The 7,831-nt window shown below is 43.1% G+C and overlaps 1 long non-coding RNA gene across 1 annotated transcript; it reads right to left on the bottom strand.

Moving 5' to 3' along the window:
- Positions 1-4,298: 4,298 nt before the first annotated feature.
- LOC140691200 (uncharacterized) lies at positions 4,299-7,042 on the bottom strand. The gene is made up of 3 exons (XR_012066751.1): positions 6,806-7,042; positions 5,678-5,812; positions 4,299-4,647 (listed from the first exon to the last, which is right to left on the bottom strand). It is a non-coding gene; the product is annotated as an uncharacterized lncRNA (long non-coding RNA).
- Positions 7,043-7,831: the final 789 nt, after the last annotated feature.

Raw genomic sequence — 7,831 nt, 5'->3', positions numbered from 1 at the left:
AGAAGGTGACAATAGCCAGGCCACTGGGTCTTCACTGGAAGTGTCCTTGGGAGCCTGAGTCCAGTTTCTTCATTTCCCAGATGTTGACGCTGAGGCCAGCAAGGCCAGGGTCATGCAGCTAGCTGCTTCCAGGTCCAGGTCAGAATATAATGAAGAATAAAGGGCCAGTTCCAACATCACAGAGGGCTTGATTTAGACCCCAGCTTCCCACTTACGAGTTGTACAATAGTCCGTAAATTCTCTAACCACCTTGAACAAGCTCTCTAGGTTTTTATTTATTACAAGGAGCTCACGAGAAATACCTGACACATAGGAGGGGCTTGGTAAGTGTTGTTTCTCTTCATTTTCCTCTCTCTCCTGGGTGCCACAGGAAGGATATAAAAGAGCATTCTTACTTTCTTTGAGCTCTAAATCTAATATGTCTGTTTCAGTGTTCTATCTCTACCCTATTTTGTATTCTTGCTTAAAGAAGCTAGATCAAGCATTGAGAGTAATAATACAAAATCTAAATGAGATGAATCAATTATAACTCAAGCAATTATTTTCTCGGGAGCTGTTCTATTAAATTTTAAACCCATTAGAAGAGGAAGGTGGTGTTACTTTCTGAAGGACAAGTGTGAACGGACATCTCTGCCTTTCTCCTGGTCTCTCCTAATGGCCCTGAGATAAAACAAGACTGAGAATTCGGGAGGCAGCAGAGATAGGGGGCTAGAAGTGCCAAGAGTTCGGGGAAGTCTGAGTGGGATGCTTTAAAGCCAGGTGGCTACATGTTGCAGGGTGGGGATAGGTAAGTCGAGTGTGATGCTGTCAATTTTAATAGGAAAAGACAGGTCTAGAGAGTATCAAATCTTGGAATAGACTTTAAATAGGGTCTAGGATTCTGGCTCTGAGACGAGAGGAAAGGAGACATTCCTGGGGCGGGGCCCAAAGACTCAGCCAATGACCTGCGAGAACAGCAGTGTGGATTAAAAGTCTTGAGAGATGACACGAAGTCTAGCAGGAAAGAACTTGTTCCTTAAATAATTAAAAAGGGTTTGAAGAAAGTAGCTCAGCCTGGAATTAGAAGGTTGAAGCTCCTTAAAGTCAGGGACCAATTGCTATTTATTTTTATATCTTCAGACCTGCCGCAAAATAGCTGTTCAATAATTGTTTGCTAAATACATGAAAGAAGGAACAAATGAATGAATAGAAACACAGCCCTGAGGTCCAGGGCCTATGGACTGTGTGTGCATATGTGTGCCCGTGCATGTGTGTGCCTGTGCATGTGTGTGTGTGCAAGGTGAAGGGGTGGGCAATGTTTAGAAGGTCTGGAAAGATCCTTATGCTCTGAGCCAAACCAAGCAAATAATATGTTTGTCAAAAAACATTTGCAATCTACAGTAAAATTAGTTGGGCAATTAACCCATTTACGTCCTTGGCCATTTCCACTTTGAGCAGATAGCTTTACCCCCAGCCCTTGATAAGCCGAGAAACTGCACTTCATCTCTGACACCCTCCCATTATACCCACAGCTCAGCTTTTTATAGGATGCTCCAAACTAGAGTTGATCCTTCTGGGATTCAGCTGGTTGTTTTATCTAATCCTGCCTGACTCCAGTGACCTCCCTTCTCACCTTTCCAACGCACCTGGCTCACCTGTGAAACAGACATACAAGCCTTAGTAATCATGGACATCAGCCTTTGGCTCAGGAACTGTCCCGTATTCACCCACTCCGTTACTCCATACCCTGTGAATCTGTATCAACACTCCACTCATGGGCTTCCGACTCACTCGGGCTTCCGTCTCACTCCGGCTCCCCACATTGGCTCCCTCTTGCAATCGGATCTGTTAAGTCTGACAGGCAGCTTTAGGACTGCCTAATCAGCTCAGACCTTGTCCCCATCAGGACCCTGCTTCTGGAATCTCATTGTTGCTCTCAGCACTACAGTCTTGCCTTACTACCCACTCCTATTCCCTTACCCCCAACCTGGATAAAAATTCAGCCAGCTCCTCTGAGCTCATGCCTGTGAAAGAAGTGATGGAGCTGGATTCCAGCTTAGGAAGTGGGACGTAAGAGCCTCTCCTCCTAATAATTATGTTCCTTGGTGAATTTTTGAAAGCAATTACACAAGTGTAGTAAAGAAATTTACTGACCTCTCTGCTGGAAAACCCTTCCCCAAAGCTCTCACACTTCTTAAAATCTCCGTACTATGTACTATGTTCCCTTATCAGAGATCCTTCCACTAATTAATGTTCAACCTAATCACTCTGACTCTTTTCCCCACTTAATTTCTCTTCTTGGAACTTGCCGATTTCTGAAATTATTATATATTTGTGTGATATCTCTACCTGGCTATAAGATCGACCTGTTTATACATCTCAGAGCAGGAACTTAACTTTGTTCACCATAATATAACCAGTGCCTAGTCCATGGTCGTGGTTCAACAGAGATTTTTTTTCTGTTCAATTCAAAAGACTGGATGAAGAGTTAATGAATAAAGGAAGGAGTGAATGAATTCATCTTTGGTTTCAATTTGGAGAGTCTAGCTGATGCTGGGGACTAGAGAATAAGTTCTATGAGAGCAGTGACTTTGTCCATTTGGTTCATCATCAAATCCCCAACACCTAGAACAGCCTGTCACATAATGAACATCAAATAACTGTTTTTCTAATAAATTAATGCACAACCCACAAGCCCCTATACAAGTGGTCCGTGACTATTCAGTTGGAGAAGTCAGATGGTGAGTTCACTGACGTGGCTGGATACTGGCCTGAGCAGACGAGGTGGTTTTGCAACGTGAAGACAATTAACCTCGAGCATACACAGGATACAGTAGGCTACGTTAAATTATGCTTATAAATAAATATTAGAAAATGTCCTGCTAGTCTGTTTCCCAATTTACCCTTCCTCAGTGGAGAAACCCTGGTGACGAAATTAATGAAATCAGTTCTTTTCTACTACTTACCTGGCGTAAATCATCCTTTGCTACCAGCAAGTAGAAACCTGGCTCCTTTCCAGGAAGTATTAAATGTAATCCCGGCTCATGTGTTCAAATGAGTGATAATGAACACATATACTTGTTGTATGGAATATCAAGATTTATAGTTTCATTGAGTCAATATTGATTTCCACTTCCCTTGAATCAAATTTATTTTCTGTGGTCAGTGTGTTTTGAGAGTTGTCTCAACAATCACCCACACCTGCTTTCACTGGGAGTGGAAATTAAGAACTATGGCTCTGTCTTCACTCGATGCCTGGATGTTATAAGGGAGAGCATCCCGTTAGGGTAGACGCTTTTACCTTGGAGGAAAGCCCTGGCCTGGCACGGGCACCTGGGGAGGCTCCCAGAGGCCCCGACACAGATGCATAGGTCCTTCTTTGCAGGCATTTACTTCCTTACATAAATTGTCTTCATCTGCTCAAAACACATGTAATTCAGTTAGTCATTGCGATTGGAGAACAGCAGTAAGTGATACATATAATATAAACTGTATAAATAGCCTGGCTAAGGACACGACATCAGGTAAGTTTTCCAACAGGTTGAAACAACCAGCAAATTTCTAAACTGGGGTTCTGTATGCACATCTTTCGTAAAATGAATTTGTGACAGTTTCTAAGTAAGGCTTGTAAGAATTAGAAGAGTCAGCATGCAAGCAAAGGCTAAATCAGCTCTCTGTTTTGGTTATACAGTCTCGTTTATTCACCATAATTATTTCTATCTAGGTAAAAAAAAAGCTTCTGACTTGAAGCAACCAATTGGTTATAGCCATCAAAAATACAATGTGAAATTAATTGGACATTGCTCCATGAAGAATGGGAGGAGAGGGGATTAGTCAGCGAAGCGTGGTGTTCTAAATAGCTATTTCACACATTAACTGCAGAATCTAGGATTCTGGAAGATACACACGCCAAGGGGGAAATCACAGCAGCCCTTCAGAAGGGAGCCTACCATTTAGCATTCTTTCTCTGGCAAAGACGCAAAATGGGCTTCAAGCACTTGGAAAGCAGTTACTTTGCCTTTTTCTATTCTATTCTTTCTTTCTTTCTTTCTTTCTTTCTTTCTTTCTTCCTTCCTTCCTTCCTTCCTTCCTTCCTTCCTTCCTTCCTTCCTTCCCTTCTTCCTTCCTTTTTCTTTTTCTTTTCTTTTCCTTCTTGGTAAAGAAATTTCCTTTAAGGGACCATTTACTCTGGAGAAGAGACTTCAAGTTTCACCGGGCAATTGGTTTAAGGAAGTCATTCTGGGAGGACTGACATTCATAAACAAGTTATCTTGAAGCAATTGTTAAAATTGTATATCGACCAGAATTAAATATTCAGGTAAAGTTGACGCATGAGAAGTTTCCTGTATTGTAACATTTGCAGTTTGAAATATACAGAGGCAAGAAGAATCTTAAGTCTATTATTTGTGAGCGTGAGTTTAAAATGTGTAAAACTGGATTCTTCTTTCTGTGGCCCATGTGGATGGAGACTTCGTCCCTAAGGGATAGAATGTCACTTACTGAATTTATACCAGAGGATGTCTGTCCTGAAGGGCAGACCCTTTAAAGTAGCTTTGCATTTCAGGTAAAGCCATCACCTGGAGACGCTCCCACTGGCAGGACCACTTTCTCCCCATTTGGAAGCCTTCTGATGCTAGCGTCTGAGTTCTCCATTCTCCGCCTGCCGGGCTATTATTGGAAAGGAAAAAGTATGTTATGTCATGTTTTGTATAAGCATCCAATTAACTATTCATAATACTTTGCCTACCCTTCCTTCTTGAGCATAAACTCCATGACAGCAATACCTGTGCCTTCCATTCTTTAAAATCTGTTTTCCCCCCTCACCCCAAATAGTATGACTCATTCTTAGCCCAGCTTTTAAGAACTCCCATCATGAGAGTCAGAAGATCAAGTTCTACTGTCAACTCGCTATGTGATCTTGAGTGACTCAACCCATCTGAGCTTCAGTTTCCTAGTAAGTAAAATGTGGATTATAATAGTACCTATCTGTAATGAAAATTAAAAGAAATGAAGCCCATGTGGCCCTTAGCAAAGTGCTTGGTACATCATACCACTGCCTGGCACACCCAATAAGTGGTTGTTATTATTATTAGTTTGATGTCACTGCATTAAGGCTGCATTAGTCACAGTGCTGAACAAAGAGGTCCTGCTTATAACCACAGAGTCACAGGTATGTGTGAATCCTCCGCAGCCCTCCATCACCTCTTCCTTCCCTTGCAATCATTCTTTTACTGCTCACACCAGAATCTTTCCACTTAATCTGGATGATTAATTTTTCTTCCTAATACATTTATTTCTCCAGTGCACTCAGCTCCAAGTAACAAGATTTGTGGAGGTCATCTGAGTGGGCAGCTCTCGGTGCAATATATAAGAGCCCATTAGGGGACCCAGTGGCCCCAAGGCCACCCTGGCTGTGATTTACAAGGTGCGGCAGAGAAGGCAGGGACTGTGGCTCCGCGCCCAGACACTGCCCCAAGGGAATGGCGAACGGCAGCAAAGCTTGGGGCAGAGCGTGGATCTCTGACCCTGACCCCTCAGCCCAGATCGCGCCTCTGTGCAGCGTCCCCTCCCTCCCCCTGACCATGCTCCTCCTGGTTCATCTCCTAACCAGCCTCCCAGCTCTGCCCAGGGCTAAGAGGATACTCTGTAAGGCCCAAGGCTGGCGTGGGATGGGCGGGTTCAGAAGCTCCGTGCTCACCTGTGAACGCCTGTAATGCCAGCTGCTTCAGAGTGAGCATGCTCCTCTTCAGATCCTGCCCAGGTGCAATATTTTTGGTGGTGAACTTGCTGCACTGTGGGCTCCAATGTCCTTTTCACGATCCGGGAAGATCTCCTGAGAAGATTCATTAAATATTGAGCTCGAGGTCTGCTATCAATTTAGTGCCACGAGAATACAAAGCCAAAGAATGTCTAGGCTGATTTGATTATTGGTGTTCTGAAGATGTGTAACTGAGTATATTTACCTAGCACACATGGGGGGAGTTATAGAGCCATTAATCCTACATCATTCAGGATATATTTTCTTGTTCTTTATCACGTCTCTGGCAATGGGAGCAAAAGTTTCCTGGGGGATGACTATATTAGCTGTTTAATTGAATAGATCATAGACCTTATTTCTTAGGTTATGGTGTTTTTCAACAAAGTTAAGACTCTTGGAATTTAAGCTTTCTGAAATACAAATTAGTATATAATACGTCAACCAGTAAATAATTTTAATTTTCATGCGGTACCTCCCATTTGGTAAACTCTTCAGTGAATCAGCTTATTTTTCATTCACAGGACTTGAAGGGCTAAACAGAAATGGGAAAGAAATCAGAATAATGTTGGCTACATACATGGAGGTTTGGATGAAACAATTCGGAATTGAGGTTTTCTTCTTATTTTGCACATGGAGCAAGTGCAGGTGAAGAATGCCTCGTGGTTTTAAACCGAGGAGTTAAATCTAAACCATTTTTACAGTGCTAAGGTGTGCGATTTTTATCACCAACTCTTTAATTATTCTTACAGAACTCCATGTGGCCTTTTCCAAAGAGGTATCTGCAAAACCCTGGTCCAGAATATACCCTTGCTCTCCCTTCCCTCAAATACTCCAGACAAAAAGGTCTCCTTAGTCCAACAAGCTTTGAGAATACTGTATTTTCTAGGCTGCCTCTCACAGATCCATAATTCATATCTTAAAGACTGTAAAGTTCTTTAGTAAAGAGACTTGTTTAATTTTGGATTGCCCAAATTTATTTGACGAGGAATCCTTAATTGAGTTACATTAAAACGCACTACAAAATCTACTTTTGAGAAAGCTCTTTTAGGACACAGGCTCATCACTTACTTAAATGTGAAATAATTCTCTTCTCAGCAGTCACGGGAAACACTTGAGGAATCACTAAGTAAGGTCAACAGGTAAGTCCGTACTTAATTTTTCTTTGGCAAAGGGATTTTTTTAAATAAAGTTGTTTTTTTTTCTAATTAGTCCTTTGTGATGTAGGTAAAGGGTTCTTATCCATATTGTCTGCACAGACTGCAGAAACCATCTGCTGGGCTTGGTGGAAGCCACTTCTGTGCTCACACTTCCTTTCCCAAGTGCTGTGTGGTCCAGGATGCGACTCTCGGAGTGCTGTTATGGTTACCATGGCTACTCCTGAGCAGGTCCTACAGGAATGCACCTGGTGCCGCTCCGTGGCTTCGCCGCCAGCCCCACAGACCACAAGTGTCTTAGGTGGTTCTCCCCTTCCGGGATATAATTGGATCCATTGCTCATCTGTGACGCCCAGAGTAGAAGCAGACAACAGGCCATCTGCTGCACCTCTCCGAGTTCTTCCTCAGCAGGCGGCCCCCTCTCTGCTGTTCATCGTTACCATGGTAAGGTGCACCCATGGTAACTGAACCATGTGGCCTCAGAGCTGCCCACTTAGCCGCCTGAGAGACATTCTGACTCAGCTTCAGCTCCTTCATTAGTTAGTGGGACTGTTCTCACCGAGATCTGGGAATGAAGACCCAACACAGACACTTTCTATTGTCGGAGGCACTTTCCTTGGGCTCATTGAGCGCATTTTATGGCCCATGCATCCTTGCAAACGGCTGGATCTGTTTTGTCCAAGTGTGAAGAATAATTAAGATCATTCTAAGCCCAATGAAGTGTTGAAACACATTGTCAGAGGACCTCAGCTCTGTAAACGTCTCGTTACCTCTGACACTTTGTAATGTGATGTGTAGCTGTTCTGTTCATCTCCACTGAAAAGCCCTTTTCCTTCCATGCCAGCTCTACCTCCCTGTGCATGAGGAACTCCCTCCACACACAAGCACACCTGTGGTCCAGGTGTCGTAAAAGTACACCTGTCTGACAAGAAAGAAACTG

Source organism: Vicugna pacos, chromosome 33 (genome assembly GCF_048564905.1).
Source record: "Vicugna pacos chromosome 33, VicPac4, whole genome shotgun sequence".
NCBI classification, from domain to species: Eukaryota; Metazoa; Chordata; class Mammalia; order Artiodactyla; family Camelidae; genus Vicugna; species Vicugna pacos.
The sequence above is the reverse complement of the archived record's forward strand: the minus strand, read 5'-3'. Positions and strand labels throughout refer to the sequence as shown.